The sequence below is a fragment of the Myotis yumanensis genome, unplaced genomic scaffold (assembly GCF_028538775.1).
Source record: "Myotis yumanensis isolate MYYU_CA2020_CCGP unplaced genomic scaffold, mMyoYum1.0.hap1 SCAF_1, whole genome shotgun sequence".
Lineage (NCBI taxonomy): Eukaryota > Metazoa > Chordata > Mammalia > Chiroptera > Vespertilionidae > Myotis > Myotis yumanensis.
The window spans coordinates 58,468,418-58,493,375 of record NW_027223752.1 but is presented as its reverse complement, the minus strand read 5'-3'; the positions used below and the strand labels follow the sequence as shown (position 1 = coordinate 58,493,375).

The window sequence follows — 24,958 nt, the reverse complement described above, 5'->3', positions numbered from 1 at the left end:
TAAATGAGTAAAGGTAGAAAAGATAGAAAAAATAAACTAGCTGAAAATAAATGTCAAAACACACTTTTTCTTGTCTTGGGATTAAAAATTATGTCTTAAAATGTATCCAGCAGGGAAAAATTGCTGTAGCTTTGGTATTACAATGATACTGCTTATTATTAATTATATATTTTTTGCATGTGTGTAAATTTTACAGTTCCTATTTTCACATAATGTGCAAAGCTTTTCGAGTTAACTCTTGTACATATGTTTGTTGCTCTTTGTGATGTCTTCAGTGAAAGGAAATGTGTTTGGAGCAGAACAGTAGATTTAAAATAAGATTTCATGTTGTTATTTTAAGCTATATTCCTAATGATATGACATAAAAGCCAAAGTGTGTTCTGCCTTCTTTTTTAGGGGACAGATTTACTAAGTTATGTATAGTTACTGGGCAATTATGTATGAAAACTTGATTCAAACAAAGTTCTGTCTTTTTAAATTTATCTTTATTGTTGAAAGTATTACAATTTCCCCCTCTTTTTTCCAATTGACCCCCTCCACCTTGCATCTGCCCCTCCCAGGCCTTCACCCCACTATTGTCTGTGTCCATGGGCTATGCATATATGCATATAAGTCCCTGGTTAATCCCCCACTTCCCTCTGAGATTCACGCTTTTATGTCTGAGTCTGATTCATGCTTTTATGTCTCTGGATCTATTTTGTTCATTTGTTTATTTTGTTCATTAGATTCCACATATGAGTGAGATCATATGATACTTATTTTTCTCTGATTGGCTTACTTTGCTTAGCATAATACTCTCTAGGTCACTCTATGCTGTCTCAAAAAGAAAGATCTTTCTTTTTTACAGCTGCATAGTATTCCATGGTATAAAAGTACCACAGCTTTTTTATCCACTCATCTACTGATGGGCACTTGGGCTGATTCCAGATCTTAGCTATTGTAAATTGTGCTGCTCTGAACATAGGGGTGCATATATTCTTTCTGATTAGTGTTTTGGGTTTCTTAGGATATATTCCTAGAAGTGGGATCACTGGGTCAAATGGCAGTTACATTCTTTGAGGAAACTCCATACTGTTTTCCATAGTGGCTGCACCAGTCTGCATTCCCACGAACAATGTACTAGGGTTCCCTTGTCTCCACATCCTCGCCAGCACTTGTCATTTGTTGATTTGTTGATGATAGCCATTCTGACAGGTGTGAGGTGGTACCTCATTGTTATTTTAATTTGCATCTCTCTGATGGTTAGTGACTTTGAGCATTTTTTCATTTGTCTCTTGGCCATCTGTATGTCTGCTTTGGAGAAGTATCTGTTTAAGTCCTTTGCCCATTTTTTAATTGGATTGTTTGTCTTCCTTTTGTAAGTTGATGAGTTCCTTAAATATTTTGGAAATTAACCCCTTATTAGATTTATCATAGTTTAATATGTTCTCCCATGCAGTGGACTCCCTTTTCATTTTGTTGATGGTGTGTCTAGATTCTGTCTTTTTGAAAAATGTTTGTTCTTATTTATTGTTACTTTTAATGAATCTCATTTTTTACTAGACTCAGACTTAGAGGTAGAAGTTCTAGAGAGAGCAGCCTACATCTCTTGGCAATCTGTTCCTGGTGTGTTTCTTTGGCCTCCTTCATTCTCTTAGCCAAAAATTTAGCATATTCTGTAGCCTCTTCCTTATTTTTCTTAGCACTTTGTTTCTTCAGAGCAATATGCTGACGTTTGTGTTGCAGAACACATGGAGAAACAAGATGCTGAATCTTAGTCCTAGGTTTCTTACCTTCTTTGTTTAGGGGCTTACTCACAACATATTGGCAGACATCATCTTCTTTAGAGATAGTGAAAAGTTTGTGGATTCTACTAGCTCTTTGGGACCCAAGCGATGAGGCATAGTAGTATCAGTGAGACCAGGAATATCTTTCTCCCTCTTTTTTACAATGACCAAGTTGAGAACACTAAGATTGACTTCCACAGTGCTACCTCAAACAGATCTGCGCTTTCTCTCTCCAGTCCTCCTTGGTCTATAACAGGAATGCTCCTTACTCAACAGCAGGCAGACATGGTCAGGGGTCAAGACACCCTGCTTAATGGGGAAACGTTGTTCATCATTCTGGACCACTGATTCAATTCTTCAGCCAGGGCATCAGCAGCACACTGTGGTCATAAGCTTCTCATACTAGGTACGAAGTTTACGCTCATCCTCCACTTCAGTGAGTTTCTGGCAACCAGTGGCTGGGAAAGAGATGTTCAGCTTCATCCTGAAGCAGCTGACCACCTCTGAGATGCCACAAAAAATAGCACAAAGTTTTGTCTTAAGATGATTTTCCTTTATGGTGCTTGTACTTCACAGGAACATTGCAGTGGTTCTCAACCTTCCTAATGCCGCGACCCTTTAATACATTCAGTTCCTCATGTTGTGGTGACCCCCAACCATAAAATTATTTTCGTTGCTACTTCATAACTGTAATTTTGCTACTGTTATGAATCGTAATGTAAATATCTGATATGCATAATGTATTTTCATTGTTCCCGAGCCACAGGTTGAGAACCACTGATTTAGAGGGACATGGTGCTTGTATTTTTCATTTCCCTCCTAATCAGCAGTTTAAAAATATTGGAAACATGCATTTGAGTGGTAAATTCTAGATTGCATTTCATAGCTTGTGTTGCCTATAATACTGGAAATACTTATTTTAATAAGGGAGGGGTGATAATTAGTTTTCAGCATGGGCATATTTGCTGTTATTAATACTGCTGTACATGTCTGTTGACCTGTAGCATCCTTCCTGCAGAATTAAGAACAGAGATAGTATGTGTTTTTAATGGGCCCATCTGTTCTTGGGGTATGTTTTGGAATACTGCTGAACTTTTAAGAATTTCTTAACAAATTTGACCAGAACTCTTAAAAATTTCCATGTCACACTTCAGATAAGTTAACTAAATTCTCAGGTTTTTGCTTTAATTTCCCAGTCCCCTTATATGGGACTAGTACATGGAATGAAAGGTAATATTCCTGACACATTATCTCACTAAGTTGTTTTTCCCTAATAGTAAAGGATTTGCATGGGCCCATTCTTCTCTGATTCCTTTGCCTTTTTTCTCTCCTCTTTCCTCATGAACTCTCCCTTCCCATCCAGTGACTGCTGTCCTAAGACCAAATCTAGGGGCATAGGAAAAAGCTGAATATTGAACTTGCATAGAAAGGGATTAAACTTGTGACCTTATGTTATCTTCCATGTAATTCTAATTACTACATTATAATGTCTTAACTTATATAATTCCACCTTTTATAATTGGTTAACAAGTAAAGTGTGGGTCTATTTAAATAATGTTTGGAGGAAGTAAGTTCTCATTAGTATGCATTATGAAAAATGTCTTTTAGCCTACTGCTTGAATGATGATGGCCTGAAAATTTAAGACATTTAGAGTTAATAGTTTTTCATGGCAAAGCATTTGATATTTTTTAAAGAAATGAAAATAACTAATTTTTGTACCTTATTTTTTATATGCTCTTGTCAGAACTACAAAGTTGACTCATAAATAAGTACTTGTATTATAGTGCCCTTTTTATTTATCATTATTGACTGACATTGTATAAGGGTTGTCTTATAACATTCAGAGTATAGAAAAAGTTGATTAAAACAAGTCAATGAAGAAGTTTTTAGTTTATTTTGGAGACAAACATTTTTGTTGTATGATTCCTTAGATTTTCTTAAAAATTGATCTCCTTAAACTGTAAGACTTTCTCAAATCCCATCACCCTTAAATTTTGCTGTCATATTCTTTTGATCTTTTTTTTGTTGTTGTTCTTGTTTTAAACCTAAATTTTAAAACTTGTATTTCTTAGTCCCAGAGTTTGAAAGAGTTTAAAAATCACCCTTTTGAAAGAAAATGTCGTTAATGATTTTAATTTGAATTTACTACTGAAAGTCACTTAACATTTCCTTGGATGGTGATTCTTAACTAGTTACCTATAAATAGATCACCCAGTAATACCTTGTAATGTGGCCATTGTGTCATTGTGATTTCATAAAGAGTGAGAAAGCAAGTCCTTTTTTTATTTGTCTTAAAATATTATTTTGATTACTTTCCCTCAAAATAGTAAAGGTTTCATTTTCAGACAAAAAGTTGGATGAGCTGTATCATTTAGATCTAATTACAAATACCATATTATATTTTTATCATTTAAATAATTTTATAATTAAATGTAGTTTATTTTTAATAACATACCAGATAGATCATTTAAAATTTTTTTCTTTCAGCTTTATTGAGGTAGAGTTGATATACAGTACTGTATAAGATACATGGTGTAATAACTTAACTTACATATATTATGAAATGATTACCATAATAAGTTAACATCCATTATCTCATATAGGTAAAAAAATTAAAAATGTTTTTTTCCTTATAATGAGAACTTCTCTCTTAGCAACTTTCAAATGTACCTTATAGCAGTTAACTACAGTTATCATGCTATATGTTACATCCCCAGGACTTACTTATCTTTAACTGTAAGTCTGTGTGTTTTGACCACCATCATATTTCTCCTCTTTCCATCCCATTTCTGGTAAACACAAATTTGATATTTTTTTCTGTGAATTTTGTTTTTAGACTCCACATATAAGTGAGACCCAATAGTATTTGTTGTTCTCTGACTTAATTTTACTTAGCAAAAGGCCCTCAGGGTCCATCCATGTTGTCACAAATGGCAGGATTTCCTTCTTTCTTTTTTTATTGCCAAATAGTATTCTGTTGTGTAAATACACCACATTTTCTTTATCCACTTATTTGTTGGTGAACACTTAGGTTTTTTCCATATGTTGGCTATTGTAAATAAGACTGCAGTGAACATGGGGGATACAGATGTCTCTTTACATAGTGACTTTGTTTCCTTTGGATATATCCAGAAATGAAATTATTGAATCACATGGTAGTTCTATTTTTAATATTTTGAGCACTTCCATACTGTTTTCCACAGTGGCTATATGAATTTACAGTCCCACCAAGAATGCACAAGGGTTCCTTTCATATATTCACCAGCATTTATCTTTTGTCTTTTGGAAGATAACCAATGTAGCTGGAATGAGTCATTGTGGTTTTGTTTTTTATTTCCCTAATGATTAATGATGTTAAGTACTTCTTTACATACTGTGGACCATTTGACTATCTTTGGAAAAATGTCTGTCCAGGTCCTTTATCCAGTTTTTAATTGGATTATTTGTTTGTCTACTGTTAACTTGTAGGAATTGTTCATATATTTTGAATATATCTGAATATCGGATATAAGATTTGTAACTATTTTGGACTTTTGTGGTTCCATATCAATTTTAGAATTTTTTTCTACTTCTGTAAAAAAAATGCCCTTTGGAATCTTGATGGGGATTTCATTGAATCTATAGATGATTTGGGTAGTATGGCTATTTTAATAATATTAATTATTCTAATCCATGAACACTGGATATCTTTCCATTTATCTGTGTCTTAAGCAGAGTCCCTTTTTTTCTGATAGTGCACTATAAAGTTTTGAGGGCTTTGCAGTGATAGCATCCTATATAATAATGAGCTAATATGCAAATGGACATCACGCCATCACACAGTAACAGCTCAGACACTCAACACTGGGGAGAGAGGAATGGGGACTAGCCAGGCACAAATGAGCTTGCAAGAGAGGAATGGGGATCAGCCAGGCACAAATGAGCTCATGAGAGAGGAATGGGGACCAGCCAGGCACAAATAAGCTCACGAGAGAGGAATGGGGACCAGCTAGGCTGTGGCCCGCCAGAGGGACAAGCCGCCTACCTCGCGGTCCCGGGCGCCAGTGGCTGGGGCTACGGCCTGAGAGAGGGACAAGCCGCCCACCCCACGGTCCCGGGCACCAGCAACTGTGTTTGCACTTGTGGCCTGGAAGAGGGACAAGCCGCCTGTCCCCTGGTCCCGGGTGCCAGCGCCTGCACCTGTGGCCTGGGAGAGGGACAAGCCGCCCACCCCGTGGTCCTGGGCATCTGCAGCTGTGGCTGGGCGAAGCCGCCCACCCGTGGTCCCCTGCGACTGCAGCCAGCCCGGGAGAAGCCGTCCTGGGTCCTGGGTGCCTGCGGCCGGCCAGAGAGAGGGAAACCTGGGTCCAGCCGGAGGAGGGAATCCTGGGTCCTGGTTGTGGGGCGAGGCAGAGGCGGTTAGGGGTGATCAGGCCAGCAGGGGAGCATTTAGGGGTGATCAGGCTGGTAGGGGAGCAGTTAGGGGCAATCAGGTAGGCAGGCAGAGGTGGTTAGGGGCGATCAGGCTGGTAGGCAGAAGGGTTAGGGACTATCAGGCAGGCAGGCAGGTGAGTGGTTAGGAGCCAGCAGTCCCAGATTGCGATAGGCAGTCGGACATCCCCTGAGGGGTCCTGGATTGGAGAGGGTGCAGGCCAGCCTGAAGGACCCTCCCCTCTCCCTGTGCATGAATTCCGTGTACCGGGCCTCTAGTATAATCATAAAAGCTCTTTAGTCAAAACATGATCAGCTTTTCTTAGTATCATGGCTGTTTTTCTATGAGTTAGTTACTATGTGAATAGCATTTTTTTTTGTGAATGGAAGGAGAACTCATATGACTATTTTCTTATTTTAGATGAATAATATATTCTGATAATTATATTTGAGGCATCCATGTGTTAATGAGAATTAATGGAGAACAGAATTTTGTATATGGTTTCATTTCAGATAGATTAAGCACACACACTCTATTTCGTCCACTAAATGCATGTATAAAACCTGGACAAAATGAATGGGACAGCTACTTGAGGACCCAAAAGAATAATTAATAATAGGTGGATTGGAAAAAATACTAGAGTCCAAAGTATCATCACATTGACTGTGAGATTACCATTTTTTTTCCTTCCAGGATCCCTGAACCTGAACTAACAGTCTGAGGGCTACAAGTGAGCACTTGGTTATGGACAAATAGAGCTCCAAAAGAAGCCCGCTAGTTCTGGCTTAAGGAGTGGGAAAGATAACTCCTAACACAGTGTGAATGTGGAAATTCTTTTGGTTTTCTTTTCTATGTTCTCTCATGCCATAGTCCCAAGTAATTCTTTGGTAATGGCAGCAGGGACTGCAGCAGTAGCCTGTAGCCAAAATTGGGGATGGGAACTTTCCTTTCCAACTGACAAACTCCCATTTCTCCCCCATCCCCTGTCCTTTCCTTGTGTGAACCCAGAGCAGGTATAATAGTAGAGGCTTGTGATCAAGCAGATAACCTAAAGCCCCAGCATTCTGACTGAAGAAAGGAAAAGGGATCCTATAGGGAATTGAAAATACTGAGGTCTATAGCAGGAGAGATTGGGTAAAACAGTACTTTAAAGTTGGTTATGAATTCATGGGCTTGCCTCTGAGCTATACATATATGGAAATAACAAATTATTACCCAAGTCCTAGACTGATTATTGGATGATGTAAGGTGGGACAGAGTGAGATAAAATCGCAGAGGCTTTGAAAATTGAACTGGTAATGGAACTGTGCCCACAGAAGCTATGTTGATACCTGTGACCCTAACCTAGCAGTTCTCAACCTGTGGGTCGCAACCCCTTTGGCGGTCGAACGACCCTTTCACAGGGGTCGCCTAAAACCATCCTGCATATCAGATATTTACATTATGATTCATAACAGTAGCAAAATTACAGTTATGAAGTAGCAACGAAAATAATTTTATGGTTGGGTCTCAACATGAGGAGCTGTATTTAAAGGGCCAGAAGGTTGAGAACCACTGCCCTAACCTAACCTAACCTAACCATGTTGATCACCTATTAAAGCAAAAAAATAATATAACATCACCCACAGGATTTAAACAAGAGCCAGAGTTTCATACATAATATTTAAAATGTCTAGATTATAATTAAAAAGTATTCAGCATATGAAGAACCAGGAAAATTTGAATTCACATGAAAAGAGACAATCAAACATACCATATCATCATGATACAGATGTTGGGATATTATAGAAACTTTATAATAGTTGCAGTATAGATGTTCCAGCAAGTAGTTGTGAGTGCTTGTGAAATAGATGGAAAAGTAGAAAGTCTCAGCAGAAAAAGAGAAGATAGAAAGGTATGGTATTATTAGAACTGAGAAATACAATGAGTGGGGAAAAAAACACTCTGGATAACTCAGTAACAAAGAGGAGACAAATTTTTAAAAATTGTATAGAGCCTCAGGAACTATGGGAAAATAACAAAATGTTGGACGTTTAGAGATATTTTGGAAAAGACTGTGGTGCTAAAAACTGTTTGAAGAAATAATGGCTCAAAACATCACAAAATTAGTGAAAGATGTATACATACAGATTCAGAGAACCTGAAACAGGGTAAACCGAAAGAAATTCATACCCAGGCATGTCATAATAAATTGGAAAAATAAAAACAAAAAAATATTGAAAAGACCCAGAGAAATATGACATTACCTATACAGGAACAATGACTTGAACGATAGAGAATTTCTCATCAGAAACCATTGAGGTGGGAAGAAAAGGCAAAACATTCTTAAAGTGCTGAAAGAAAAGAATTGTATATAACCAGGAAAAATATTTTTTAGTGATGAGAGTAATATAAGGACATATTCAGATAAAGGAAAGCTGAGAGTATTCATTGCCAAAAGATCTAAGCATTTGCTTAAGAATGTTCTTAAGACAGAAGGAGAAATGATACCAGAAGGAAACTTGGGTATCAGGAATGGAAAGAAGATTAACAGAGATGGTAAATATTTGCATAAATATCATAGACTATTGAGTTCTTCAAAATATATTTGACAGTTGAAAACAAAAATCATAACATTGTCTGATGTGGTTTTCAGTGGATGAGGTACAATATATGACATCTATGGTCCACTTGAAGTCATAAAACACTAATGCTAAGTAGACGGAAAAGTTAAGTATGAATGTAATATTCCCTAGAATCACTACTTATAAAATAAAGAAATAAAGAGATAAGTTAGAATCACAATGTTATGTCAGATAATTAAAGTGGACCATTAAAAAATACTCAATCCCAAAGAAGGCAGAAAAGGGAAAACAAATGGAAGAAGCAGAAAACGAATAAAATGATAGATGTAAATTCTTACCCACCAATATTTACATTAAACTTTTAAATGCTGTAAACATGTCAATTAAAAGAGATTGTCAGAGTGCATAAGTAAATGACCCCATTGTATACTATCTGTTAGAAATTTAATAACATAGGTTAAAAGTGAAGGGATGGGATAAGGTATTGTACAACACCAATAAAAAGAAAACTATAGTGGCTATATTAATAGCAAACAAAGTAGACTCCATTGCAAAGATAATTATCTAGAGGACCATTACATATTGCTAAAAAGATTCTAAATGTGTGCATACCTAACAACAGAAATTAAAAATACATGAAGCAAAATTGGACAGAACTCCAATAGTCCTTTTTCAGTAACAGATAGAACTCTACCAGACAGAAATCACCAAGGGTACAGAGTGCCTGAATACTATCTACCACTTAGATTTAATTTATGTTTATAGAATATTTTACTCAGCAACAACAGAATATACATTCTTTTCAAGTACATGTTACCCAAATATAACATATCTTAGTCATCATATAAATCTTAAGTTAAAAAAATTGAACTCAGCCCTGACCAGTTTGGCTCAGTGGATAGAGCGTCGGCCTGCAGACTCGATGGTCCCAGGTTCGATTCCGGTCAAGGGCATGTACCTTGGTTGTGGGCACATCCCCAGTAGGAGGTGTGCAGGAGGCAGCTGATCGATGTTTCTCTCTCATTGATGTTTCTAACTCTCTATTCCTCTCCCTTCCTCTCTGTGGAAAATCAATTAAAAAAAAATACACACACACACACACACACACACACACACACACACACACATATATAAATTGAACTCAAAGCATGTTCTCAGAATATAATAAAAATGAAGTAGAAATCAATAACAGAGAGGATAAAAGGATAATCCAAGCTTTTTGGAAATTAAATAGCAGACTTCTAAATAATCTATTGGGTAAAAGAAGAAGCCTCAGGGAAAATTAAAATATATTTTGGACTAAACAAAATGAAATTATAACATCAAAATTTATGCAGCCCAGGCAGTGTTTATAAGAAAACTGATTGCATTAATTACATTAGGAAAAAAGATTCCAAATCAGTAATCTATGTTTCCATCTCAAAAGTTTTTAGTTCAAAAAAATTTTTAAATTACTCTTTAGATTTCTTCTTGGACACATATAAAATTTCAATAGGAGAGTTAAGAGCACACACCATTACCTTGTGCAAAAGAAAACAAAATAAGTTCCAGATAATATGAGAAATCAATTTTAAAAAAGCAAAAAAATAGTGAAAATCAATAAAATGAAAAGTTTTTTTGCATAGATAAATAAAATTGATGTCTAGCTAAATTGACAAGAAAGAAAAGAGAAGCCATATAGAACCAGTATCAGTAATGGAAGAGAGGATATCACAACAGACCCCTCTTCCCCCCAAGAATTGAAAGAACAATAGGAATAATAAAAAACAACTTGATGTGCACAAATTTGACAAATTAGTTAAAATGGACCAATTCATTGAAATGGATTAATTCCTTAGCCGACTACCTAAGAAGGAAAAGATTAAACTCGCCCAAGAAGGAAAAGATTATGGTGTTAAGTCTTATAACTATTAATGAAATTGAATTCATAGTTAAAAACTTACCAAAAAAAGAAATATCTACACACAGATGATTTACTGGTGAATTCTACCAAATACTTAAAGAAGGTATAACATTATGTCTCTACCATTTCTTCTAAACAAAGAAGAGGAGGGGAAGTATCCAACCCTCTTTATGAAGTCAGAATTAAATTGATATCAAAACTAGACAAAGACAGAAGAAAAAATGAAAGGAAGAAAGAAATCTATGAACTAGTATATCTCATGAACATAGTTGCAAAAATCCTCAACAAAATATTAGCAAATTGAATCCCACTATCCATAAAAAGAATAATATACCACGGTTAACAAACCTACAAAAAAATCAGCTAACATCATACTTTATGTTGTGTGACTGAATGCTTTTCCCCATGAATGAGAACAAGGTAATGGTGTATGCTCTTACCTCTCCTATTAAAATTTTACATGTGTCTAAGAAGAAATCTCAAGAGTAATTAAAAAATTTTTTTGAACTAAATGAAAAGGAAAACACAGTTTTAAATTTTGTGGGATGCAGCAAAAACAGTGCTTAGAGAGATTTATATAATTGAATTCATATATTAAAAGAAATACTTAAATCAGTAATATAAGACTGTAGGGAACTAGAAAAAGAAGAGCAAATTAATCAAAAGATAAAATTAAAGCAGAAATCTATGAAATTGAAAACAAAAAATCAGTGAAACCAAAAGCTGTTGCATTGAGTAAATAAGGGATGATTTACCTTATTTTCAGCTCTACTTTTCAGAGTCTAGTTTTGTTTTTGTTGTCTATATCTCTTTATTAATGATTTCTAGTGCTGCACATTTAGCCCCATTATTCTCTCCACTGAAGTATCATATCTGTAATATTTACCATGACCAGACTCAGCTTCTATTTCTTCATTTTAGTTTTTCACCATTAAAATTCTGCCTTAGTGCTTTATTTTTATAGGTGTACATTTAATATGTCTCTATAGCCTTATTTTTTCTACTCATAAATTTTACCTTTTCTGTAATTCTTTTAATGCTTTTATTTATGCTACAGTGACCAGGAATCACACAATTGTAATGGTTTTTGGGTTTTATGATTTTGACTATAAACCTGCAATATTTCAGTAAGCATTTCACAAAAAAGGTCATTCTCCTACATAACTATCACCATTATCATCACAAAAAAAATTAAGCAGGAGTTTCCCTAACACTATTTTCTATTTACAGTTTCCTGAATTGTTCCAAAAATGTTTTCCATGGATTAAAAAATACATATTATTTGTAGTTGATTTTTTTTTCTAATTTTCAGTTTCTTTTGATTTAAAAATTTCCCTTACAACCTTTTTCTTTCCAGTAAAATATCTCACATTCTGGATTTTTCTGATTTTCCTTGAAGTGTCATTTAATGTGTTACACTATCTCCCACTTTTTCTGAAACATTAAACTTTCTGTCTGTAAAACTTTATAATTGATGCTATATGTATAATATTAAGAGGCACATAATATTGAATGACTTGTTCTTAATTTCACCTGCTTCCATGGTTTGTTCTGGGGCTTTTCTTTCTCAAGAGTTCAAGGGACTACCTATGTGTCCTTATCCCCCCTCTCCCCCCCAGTTATACCTTAAAATAGAAATTAAAAGAAAAAAAAGCTTCCAAATATATATATATTTTTTAAAAAAGAGTTCAAGGGAAAATATAGAAGAGAAGGATTTCCGCTGTCCCTGGAAAGTCATAGGAGTAAAAGAGTAGGTAAAGGTATGAAAGATATTATAACCACCCTATCATTAACTGTCTGGATTGAAGGAAAACATGAAACCATTTCTAGAAAGAGAAGGACCAGTGAGCCTTGAACTTGGAATATGGGTATTTTGAGGTTGAGGAGCATATCTCTTTCCCTAGTCCTTTTGTACAGAGTTTTCTTTGTCTACATTAAGAAGTTATACCTAGAGCATGACGTGACTTACACAATTGATACAAGAGAGAAAATATGGGAGCTGGCTCTATAGGCAAATACATGGTGATGAAAGTGTTGTGTATATGAATGGTGCGGGAAATGTTCTACATTCCCCATGAGAAAACAGACACTTCTACTTTACACTCTCCTGAAAACAGCACAAAGGGGAATATGCCTTCAAAGAAATAACATTCTTTTTTTCTTCCTTAAATGAGCACCCTTAAAATCATATTCAGTCACAATTAATATTTAACTTATTTAACATGTCAAGTCTGTTGGAACAGAAATAGAATGCACTTACCACATATTTTGTATTCATAAATCTGAAATTTCTGAGTAGACATCCATCCATGTTGATTGCCTACAGTTAGTTGACCCCGTCATGCATATTTTGGACACAGCACAGAATACTCTGATTAGCAAAAGACAGTTTCCAGTCAAGCACATCATTTTAAAGTCCTACACAGATATATCCCAATCAGAAAAGAAAACTAATTGACTTAAGAGAAGTTCCTAAGAGGTTTTTTTTTTTTTTTTTGGACTGACAGGGTATCAATCTAAAGGGAAACTCAGTTTCCATTCAGTGTCTCTATAAAAACTTCAACTTTTACCAGGTAAAATAAAGCAGGCATAGTCTGTGGATCCTCTTATACTGTAATGCTTATGCATAATACTTAGCAGTTTGTGGATAATGATTGATTCAAATTAATCCTTTATTATGTTCACACCTGAAAAACCAACAGGTAACATGAACACTGCATCTGAGAAAAGAGGCTCAATTGTAGATTGTGAATTAGATTTATGGTGACCTTGAGAGATCACCATTTAAAAATAGTATACTTCTTTGCCCTGGCCGGTATGGCTCAGTTGGTTGAATGTTGTACCATGCATCGAAGGATTGCCAGTTCTTTTCCCAGTCAGGGCACATGTCCAGGTTGCGGGTTCTATCCCTGGGGTTCATGCAGGAGCCAACTGATCAATGTTTCTTTTTCACATGGTTGTTCTCCTCTCTCCCTCTACTGTCCTCTCTCTGTGAAAATCAATTAAAAACAAATAAAAATAAAAATAGTATACTACTTCTAGAGTATACCACTACTGATACAAGAAGAACCTATTTTCTAAGGTCATTTTATATGAGAAATTTAACCAACCTTTAAGCTTTTCACTAAATCCCCACTTTCCATGGATTGAAGTAACTTGATTGTGTGCTGTAGGGTACACACAGACTGGATAACTACAGTCAATTCTTATTCTAGGTAGTTATGTTCTATAAAGTCATTAAGTTCCCTTGCTCTGCTATGAACTGTCAATATTGAACAAGACTGTTTATATTTCTGGACCTAAGTTTCTTCCTTTGTAAAATGAGGAGGTGGTGTTCCATGATCTCTAATGTGTTTTCCAGATCTAGAATTTTGTGGTTTCTATGTTTAATAACTAACATAAAAACAAGTCTGAGGTGCTGACAGATTGAGATATATCTTCTGAATTATCAGGGAAAGTGACATAACTAAAATAATAGTCCTCTAAACAATATTTTTGAATATATTGTAATTTAAAAAAATATGTTATTTATGGTATGTATGGTAACTCACATTATTTTTACCAAACAACTTCTTTTCAAATAATCTTGATTAATGAAAGTTTAATTTTAAGTTTTCTTAAATCCCTTGGGCATCAGTTTTGTATTTAAGTCCTTGTTATATAAGTGCTCGTAATCCTAGGTCTCCATGGATGAAGGTTGGATAAGGAAGCAAATGTTTTCTTGACCAAGAGTATTTACCTACGAAATCATCTCCATTCAAACATATCCCTCAGCTAGACTGTCTAGCCATGGCTGTTGAGCCAAAACCTTGTTTGCTGTCTAGTGAGAGAATACAGACTGAGCATAAAGAAAAATTGTAGATAATGCAAAAGTGCTGTATGTCATGAAGTTCATGAAAGGGCCATTGGAGAACAGTTTCAGTCATATGCAAAGCTATATGTGGATGAGGTTGTGACAGAGATAGATTAGTTAACAGTTGTAGAAGAGAAATTTACCAAGAGAATGATTCAGTGACTTGGTGCTTTAGGAAAAAGTGATTTGGATATCATAGAATTAAGAGGAACCTTGGTTGAAAAATTACTTTTGTTTAGATAATGTTCTGAAAGTCAGCTAGGAAGTGAAGGATGCTGTTATACAGTATCATTGAAAATTATGACCTCTCTCCAATTTTGTTCATTCTCCTCAGAATTAGCACATGGCCATAATAATGACCTAAATTTTGTGATATAGAATGACATAAGGTCTTTTTAAAATATGCTCAGGGTAGGGCCGATTGGGGGGTTGCGGCACCGCCCCCTGTCACACTCAAGGCAGGGTCGATGGGGAGGTTGCGGCGCCACCCCCTCTCACGCACAGAGCAGGGCCCATTAGTGGGGTTGGGGCTCCGTACCCGGTCATGCACAGAGCAGGGCCGATCAGGGGGTTGAGGAGCTCCCCCCTGTCACGCACAGAGCAGGGCCGATCAGGGGGTTGGGGAGCTCCCCCCTGTCACGCACCGAGCAGGGCCAATCGGGGTTGGGGAGCTCCCCCCCCCCCCCCCCCCCCCCCCCCCCCCGTCACACACACAGAGCAGGGCGGATCAGGGGGTTGGGGAGCTCCCCCCTGTCACGCACAGAGTAGGGCCGATAGGGGAGTTGGGGCACCGTCCCCTGTCACACACAGAGCAGGCTGTACCTGCCCCAACCCCCTGATCGGCCCTGCTCTGCTGATCCCAGTGCTGGGAGGCCTCGCGGCTCCGCTGATCCCGGTGCCGGGAGGCCTCTTGGCTCCGCTGATCCTGATTTCTCTGGTTGTTGTGAGGCATTTAGTTTGTCTCAGGTGGGGTGGGAATGGAGTATATTAGGAAGGCAGAGAGGATAAAGAAATGATATTTAGCTTCTGATTTTAATGTATTCAGTATGTATATTAAGTACCTACTGTGTGCCAGGCACTGTTATAAACTTTGGGGATAATAGAATTTTGCAGCAAGAAAATGGGCTTAACAACTAGGTATTTTCAGCAAAATGAAGTATTTCTAAAGTCCCCCTAAATGGCTTATATGAGTCAAAGTGGAGGGGGTGGATAATAGTTCTCTGGAATTTTTAATTTTAAAAACATGCCTTTGTTTCTCTTGTACTTTACTCTTCCAGATGAAGAGAATAGGTCTGAAATAGTTAGATAAACGTTTAATTTATGGCTACTGGAATGGATCACATGGGTTTTTCCCTGGCTCCTAGGGTGGGAATACCTCAGACCCTGGGAAGTAAGGGGGGATGGGAGGAGAGGGAAAGGAATGCGATTGGACAGGACATTAGTGATTTTTGTCTTTCGTAACTGCCCTAGAGTCGTCCTCAAGAAGGAAAACTTCTTGTTGCAGTGCTCCCAAACTGTTCCAAGTGCCTTAAATTTAACTGGTTCTGCTCTTCACTCCAGATGGTTCTGACAATGATTTGATTGTCACTCATTTCAGCCTTACTGAGAAGTGTACAGACAGTATTCGGGTTATGTCGGACTCGACGTACATCATTTTGTGGTTACGACACCATCTCCCATTTATTTATTAAAAAAAAAAGTTCCGTCATTTTGACGTATGTACATATGTGCTTTATGTTTTTTATTAGTTGTTTACCACAAGTAAAGGTCAGGAATTATCTTTTAATTTTTTTTTACTGTTTCACTTCATTACTGTTGTGTATGTGCTCCATGTGAGTGATGTAGGTGCTTATGTAAGTGGGTTCCGACTTACGGCGAAAATCGCATTATGTCGCGCCGCAGGAACCGATCTCCGATGTAACCGGAGGACGTATTGTATTGGGAACAGCAGGGAATGGCCCCAACTCCTATACCTGCCACACAAAACACCTGCCAAAACCTCCAGATGCTTTCCCTGCCCCCATTCCAGTAGCCCTAGCTCAGCCATTCCTGGAAGTGGCTGAATGCCTCCTGGCTGATGTTTGGACAGACAGGACAGGTTGGACTGACTTTTCTTAGGTAGTCTCCAAATAATGACTAGATTAAAACTAAATTGAGAACCCTAAGGCACACCAGCCTGTCAGAGGGCCACATTTGATGCACTATCAGCCTGTAGCCCTGACTGATTGAGATCCTACTTGTGGACTTCCAAGAATTATAAATAGCCCTCTCTCCATGGGCACCTTAAGCACTCTTGGCATTGTACTTCCTGTATAGAAGCCAGGCATTAACTTGCCTTCTTACCCAAAATAGAGTGACATGCACCATTGGGGAATTGTAAGAGATCTTCAGGTATTTAGTGAAATGTGTAGTTTTCAAATGATTTTAGAGATCTCTCCAACATTAGGCTAACCTTGATTACTTGGGGGACCTTCTTAGAGGGATGACTGATTCATTATTTACATGTACTCTGCAGGCAGTTATCCCTAGGATGGATTAGGTTAGGTGTTGTGAAATTGATCCCTGACTTTAGCCTAAGTGATCAGTGATACTACCTCGTCTCTAGAAGGTATTCAGGTCAGCCTCAAGTCACTGGACAGGGTTCTTAAAGGTGATAGGATTTCCTTGGATTTCCTTGTGGGCCGGGTGGATTATAAGGCAGATTCTGTGTAATCGCTGGTGCATATTCCTATAGCTGGATTAATGATTTGGTCTAAATGGAAAGGTCAGTCAGTTCAGACACATAAGGATAAAGACACTTGGATTTCTACAGTAGACCCTCTGTATGGGATTTGTCCATCAGATTTGGTCCAGGACCCTGGAAGACCTGGTGGTCAGTACTGCAGGTTGACCTCATCTTGCTGCTTCGAGTTGTTTATAGTTTTGATTCTTAAGACAAATTAAATAGATTTGGTCTTACCTTTGTTGGTCAGATTAATCAGCTTGGTTGATAGAGTGGAATGCTTTAGAAAAATTTGCCAGGAGCCCAAGATAGTGTAGAAACAAGGAACACATAGTTTGGGGGTAAGTTTCCACAGTCCTCTTACATTGCATGTTTTGCAAGCAGAGGCACTGACTGCCTTTGTTTTGGACCATCCTTTTAAGGATGCTTGTATAGTAAACAGCCTTGGAAAATAGACATAGTGTATCTCTCTGGAGCAAAGGGCAGGGATGTTTACTGTTCAGTATAATAGAGATAACATCTCTCTCCAGAGCAAAGGTAGGGCATGCTCACTGCTCACTATAAAAGACTTTGTTCCCTAAACTCAGATCTCCTCTCCTGTAAACCCACTGTGTGTGCAGACATCAATTTGGGCTCATTCATGTTTCTATCATGGGATTTGACTAGAGGTTTGTTGCTGATTTAAGAGTCTCATGTCCTTTGCTTTCATTCATGAACCTGACAATCTACCTTGTTAGTTTACAAGTAGGGCAAAATCTCAGTCCCTTCACAGTTCTAGAGAGATTATTGGTGCTCTCTCTCTGGAGTATCCATTTAGGGGCCCCATATCTCTACTTGAAAATGATCTGTTTGAAAAAAAATAATAAAAATGATCTGTTTGACTATCAATGCAAATGTCAAATGCATATAACTTTCAGTCTGGCACTGTTATTTAAATGTATATTACCTCTAGTATAGGGTCACCAATTACTGCCCCAGCCCTTGGGGCCAAATCTGTCTTACTGCCTGTTTCTTGTAAATAAAGTTTTATTGTAATATAGCCATACTCTCTGTATTTGTATTGTCTGTGGCTACTTTTGTGCTACAAGGCAGAATTTGGTATTTTTAACAGAGACCATATGGCCTACAAAATGAAAAAAATAATTATCTGTTCCTTTCAAGATAAGGTTTATAGAGACCTGCTCTGGCATCTCTAACCCAACATTATTTCCTTTCAATATACTTGCAAAAGTGTGTCAAGATAGATGTACAAAGATGGTCACTGCAGGGTTGTTGATAATAGTGGAACAACAACAACAACAAAAAAGCCAGAAATCATCAAAAAACTGGAAACAACTTTAGGAATTGTGAGATCTAGACTTATTGCATGAACGTTGACCTGTTCTGCAGATTTTCACAAGTCATCCCTTGGATTGAACTCTCCCAATGAGGCTGCGGCACCACATTACATACTTGGACTTAAATATACATGAAACACAATTTTCTTCTTCACCCAGAATAAGAGGTTGTCAGATAATACAATCTGGGAGAGAAGGCAAGGGATACCAGATTAATTTGGCAAGCCTCTGCATAATGCAGGTTCTAGGGCATGCAAGGATGCCCAGGAAGAGGCTGATGTCATGCTGTTAAGTTTTGCCTTTGAGTCTAAAGGTTTTGAAAGCCAATCAAAAGGTAATCATTGGGAAAACAAAGTAAAACAAAACAAAAATCAACCAGAAAAACCCCAACAGAGATTGCTATTGTTCAACTTGTGATGTGGATAAGCCACATTCACTGTTGATTCTTTTCTGGTAAGGGGGGCCTTCTGATTGTATGCTCCAGTGTGAGGGTAGAATTCTTAAATTAGTTGGAAGGCATATACTGATGGAGGTTTAGGAGATAATTAAATTGATTTTATTTTAATGAGTCTTTAGTAAGAAAATCAAGACCAAACTGTTTTAGAGTTTGGTACATTGATAAGAAGGGGAGGAACTGATAGCCTGGTAGCAACTTAAATTTTAGGAATCCATCTAAGAAAAAAGAAGGCAGAGTTCTAATATTATGGTGGCAGCACAGTTAATATACAGCTTTTTAGTGGGCAATATTGAAGATGTTTCAGAAGTGTTTTGCCTACTGTCTTTAGAGGGGTTGTTTTTAGTTATAAATATATTGACAATGTGTATTGAACAACATTTTTTTCACAGTCTTAAAAACTTACAAAAATTCGCCGAGGCCGGTTTGGCTCAGTGGATGGAGCGTCGGCCTGCGGACTGGGGGGTCCCGGGTTCGATTCCGGTCAGGGGCGTGTGCCTGGGTTGCGGGCGCATCCCCAGTGGGGGATGTGCGGGGGGCAGCTGGTCGATGTTTCTCTCTCATCGATGTTTCTGGCTCTCTGTCTCTCTCCCTTCCTCTCTGTAGAGGGTCAATAGAATATATTTAAAAAGAAAAAAAAAAAAAAAACTTACAAAAATTTAATTATATTTAATTGTACATTGACATCCTTGTAGAAAGAGGGTAGATAAAATAGGAATTTCCCAAAAAACCTAGGCAATGTGTGCCATATGTGTGTAATCCAATGTTATTAACAGACTGTAGTGAGGAGATAAGTGGTGAGCCGTTTTGTTTTTTTTTTTGGGGGGGGGGGGTAGGAGTAGAGACAAATGTATTGAGCACATATTGAGGATTTCTTGTAGAGTTCAATATGTTGTAAACCTCGTGTTTTTATTTCCTCAGGACTGGAACTGACAAAGTCTGAGGTATTAGTAGCAATGTCTATTTTTAAAAAGTGGTTTTTCCTTTTGAAAAAAAATGAAGTAGTGAGGGGGAGACCTATTATTCTGTAACTTGTTGCCTAATTTCCATAGGTTATATTTTGCCTCGAACATTAAATTTCCAAGTGTTCAAGTAACTAAAGGTAGACAAGCAATGTAGAAAACCATTATATCCTATTCAAAGCTAATACAGCCAGCTAAGCTGAATAACACTTGGGAAATGTGTACAACTAAATAGATTATTTATTTTTCTATATGGGCAGTTAGGTAAGCATGTTATTTCAGGTGGCAGACATGGAACAATTTTGGACTATGTGTAGGTGGAACAATGCTAATCTTTCTTCTAGTTAATCAGGGAAGACTTCATGGAAAAGGATGACTAAGTGTGGATAGGAACCTGAGGGTATGGCTGGCCTGGAGCAATCTATCATTTTTGAAATTAAGGATAATAAGCTTTAATTTTTGTGTTAAATGAAGTGGATGGGATTTGTCCAGAGTAAAACACATATCACCTTGTAGTTTTTTTAGATTTGATATAGTATGTTATACTAATTCATGTTTACTTCTTTCACCATGTGTTCGCTCCTTAAGCATTTCGAGGGTGGAAATTTCTGCTTCTTTTGGGCCCCACATAGAACAAAACTATAGACTCATGCTAACAAAATATTCAGTTTTTTTTTCTCTTTTAAAAAAGAAAACTTTAAGATTTCAAATATGGAAAGCTTAAGCATCTTGTTAGCTCTTGGGCACAATATGAGTCAGTAAAGAGCAGACTTAGACCCAAGAGCTGGGACAAAACCTTTAAAGTAGTTTTGGCTTTAAAGGTCAATATGAGGTCAAAGTGTCACACTAAATTCAAAGACAGGGGTAAGCCCCTGAGTGTAGCAGGTTAGAATAGTGGTGAGACAGGAAACATGGGTATGAACAGTGGCTTAGTATACCAGGTATAGGTCAGAATTCTCACCAATCATGAGGAAACAATTTGAGAATGCTGTTCAGAATAAGATTCATGCCTTAGGATCTAGTAGGAAAACGCATTTGTTTAGGATAGCATCTAGGGTAAAAGTCTTGTTCTTTACAAAGAAGTGACTTCTTTGGTCTTTATATGACTTGACTGCAGTGACTGAAACCTAGTAGATATAAACTCTTATATTTATTATGCTAGTACAATATTTTTTCAGGTTTGGCCTAGAATTGTAGGAACTGTGATTCTGAATAGTTTGAAATTTGTGGGTTTTTTGTGTTTTTGTTTGTTTGTTTGTTTGTTTTTAATAATAGACTCTCGTGATCATATTTCTTGGATGGGACCTCTCTTGTTGGGTCATGGGACTAGTAGAAGGAAATACGTGGTAATATCCTGACTTTATGGAATTTCTGAATTGAAAAGAGAACAGGTTACTATTTCTAGCTTGTACAGGTGGGAGTGGAATAATTTGCACAGTGTCATGCCAGGTGGTTTTTCTTCTCTTTTAAGATATTGAGGCTTTCCCTTTTTCTCTTGATGTATAGAGATGTTAAATATTATGTTTATTGGGGAATTTTAAAAATTGGTTTTGGTTGCCATACTGAAAGGTCAGTTGGATGAAAAACACAAATCTGGAAGATTTTGAATTTATTTCTTTGCAAATAAAATGCATTATTTTTTATTATACTTTAAAGAAACAATCTGAACACTGTGGAGGATGCATTGGCAATGTGACCTATGCAAGAAGGGCAATGTGTGAACCCTGGCTGGTGTGGTTCAGTTGGTTGAGCACCAAAAGGTCGCCTGTTTGATTTCCAGTTGGGGCACATACCCAGATGGTGGGTTCGATCCCCAGTCGGAGTGTTTAAGGGAGGCAACAGATATCAGTAGATGTCTCTCACATTGATGTTTCTCTCTCCCCCTCTCACTTCCTCTCTGTAAAAATCAATACAAATATATTTTTTAAATAAAGAAGAAGAAGAAGAAGAGCAATGTGGAACACTCAATAAAAGGATCCTAATCCTGAATTTGGAACCAAATGAAAAATAAGACACAAGAGAGCGACATATGAAGATTGAAATGTCAGCTTTATTAATAATGCAATGATTAGAATTTATAGCTTTAGAACTGCAGCTGCCAAAAGAGCTTTCCAACACTTCAAAGAAAATACCCAGAATTTCTGTCTTACACCGTTCCAGGACCTGATTGGAAGAATAGTGCCAATCACTAGTGTTGGCAGATTTATTATTGTTTTAGCTCCACATAGTCAAGAAATGTGCACACTAGTCAGGAAGCTCACCCTTGGGATAGGTAAGGGAGGGGAGGTGGTTCTTCTAGGTAGAGGCCTATGGCTACTAAGTAAAGGTGAGTCCTACATCAGAATATTGGGGTATGTTTTATGTTAATCAAATATTTAAGATAATGCTTAGCTAATTCAGTATATCTTTAATCTTCTTTTGAACTTAGGATCATGTGTTAAGTAGCTAAAAAGGAACAGAGCCCAAATCAAGCCTCATTCTGTCTGATTTATAAACCTTTTCCCTTTTCAAGACATTACACTTGTTGAGGTTTCTTCTGGGCACCCTCCTACTTCCTTTTTCATAGCTCTCTTAATCTTGAGCCAGTTCCCGGAATTTTGTTTCATTCAGGAGACTAATCCTTAAACTGAAAGGCTCAAATGTATCAACGTAATAGAATAGAATTATAGCCTACAGGAAGTGAAGAAAAAGAGAAAATTATCACCCTAGGATCTATAAATACCTGAAATAATGCCTGGTCTCCAGATCCAGAAAGATTATGTGGAAATAATTTGTGGATATCTCCTCATACAGTGTTTTTATTTATAAAAGTAATATATACATGCAAAAAAATATGTGAGTCAGCAATAAAACCTTAAACTGTATAAATCAAATGTGTCAGAATCATAGGTACTAATGGTTCCACTGTCATCTTAAATGGGTAATGAATTAATTTTCATACTTTAAGAGGTCACTCATCAAGTGTAGTGTCTAGAATGTTTAGGATAGGAACTACTGAACAAAGGTAACAGGAGTAAGAGTAAATGGGATAGAAAGACAAGAGCAAATGGGGCTAAAACTGGTTTTTAATATTGCTATATAGAAGAAGGTAAAGACTTTTTCTGGTGTGCCTCTAGAACGGTGGTAGGAAAACTGTTTTTGTGAAGGGCCTGATAAATGTTTTGGGGTTTATGTTACAACCATTTGATTTGCCTATTGTTACATGAAAGCAACCATAGACAGTATGTGGTAAACAAATGGGCATGGCTGTATTCCAACAAAACTTTATTTGTAAAAACAGACAATGGAATGGATTTCATCCATAGGCCAACTCCTGCTCTAGAAGAGCAGTTTCTTCTCAATTTAAGAGAGAGTTTTCCAAGAGATTGTGGTTTCAGCAGTAAAAATGATTCTTTCAAGAGGTGTGAGTGCTCCCTCCTGATTTATTATAACCATCCACCTAGCATGCTGTTGGTAGGACTTTGCGCTAACTAGAAGGGAAGACCAGATGACTCCTAAGACTTCTGCTAACTTTTTCCCACCATGCTTTTCTAACTGGTAAAAGTTATCTGATGTACCATTTTATATTCCCACAAGCAACATATGATTGTTTCAGTTGCTTACCATCCTCTGTAACACTTGCTGTTTCATTCCCCTTTCCTTACTTCTTAATCCCTGGCAACCACTAATCTGTTCTCTGTTACCATAGCTTTATCTTTTTGAGAACTTTCATTAATATAATAATACTGTACCTAATGTTTTGAGACTGGCTTCTTTCACTAAGCATATTATCTTTGTGATTCAGTTATGTTGTCAAATGTATCAGTATTTTGTTCCTTTTTATTGCTGAGTAGTGTCACATTATGTGGATGTATCAGGTTCTTTATCTGTGTTAAAGGGTATTTATGCTATTTATGGTTTTTGGAGAATATTATTAGACTGTCTATGAACATTTTTGTGTGAACATAAGTTTCATTTCTGTATGGTAAACACCCAGGAATGGGACACCTGGGTTACATGAAAATTGTATACAGTTTTTATTTTTATTTTTAATAAAAGCTTCTTATTTTGGAAGTGATTACATTCATTAAGTAAATTTAGAAAGCATGAACAGGAAAAAAATATCAGACAAATATTACCCATTGTCTCTGCTGAAACACTGTAAAAATTTCAATGTTTCCTTTTATTCTTTGTCTTTCTTTTCTTCTTCTATCCCCGTCTCCTCTCCTCTTCTTCCTCCTCCTCTTCTCTCTCTTTTTCCTTTCTCTTCCTCCTCTTTCCTGTTTTTTTTACGTAGTGGTAATCATATTTAAAATATAATGTAATAATTCATTTTCTTTTTCTTAATTGCATTATTTACATGTAAAACTCAACTTACTAGACAATAATTTTCTAATCAGCCTGTGGCATAGTATCTAGCATGTACATAATCACAGTACACATTTGTAGAATTGAGTAACTAACTATGGTGGGATTTTAGACAGTGCAGCTGTTGGTGTTAGATATTTTTGGACTGACCAACTTTTCTTTATTCATCTAATCCTGCCATATGGGTGGCTATGGAGTCTAACCAATTGCCTGATCTTGGGGATACTGTGGTTGATGCCAGACACTTGCTTTGCCACTTGGACTGAATAGAGCCTTAAGGCAGCTAAATATTTGCCATTGTTTATAATGTGAGTGATTATTTCTGGAATAGAGTTTTCAACTAAACCTCAATAGAATAAATAGGGCTATTTGTATTCATGAAGTAAACAACGTGGAAATGTTTTTATGGAGTCTTAGAAACCAGATGCTGCTAGCTCCATATTTTTCTACTTCTTACCTTTACTTTTACACTGCTGTGGGCTACTCCTGTTTTCAGAATGTTGACACTTGTCAGGATGGCTAAGGCCTTGATGTGGTCTTATAAAACTCAGATAAACACTCACTTCTTTGCATTTGGCTGAAGTGCCTAGTCAGTGATGTTTCTGTCACCTTTGTAGCCAAGAGCTTGGCTAAAAGAA

The 24,958-nt window shown here is 37.0% G+C and overlaps 1 protein-coding gene and 1 pseudogene across 3 annotated transcripts in view; one reads left to right on the top strand and one right to left on the bottom strand.

Moving 5' to 3' along the window:
- Positions 1-24,958, top strand: part of TCF12 (transcription factor 12) — a 365,067-nt gene that overhangs the window by 71,798 nt on the left and 268,311 nt on the right. The window lies entirely within an intron of this gene.
- On the bottom strand, positions 1,529-2,249 carry LOC139014977 (small ribosomal subunit protein eS6-like; annotated as a pseudogene).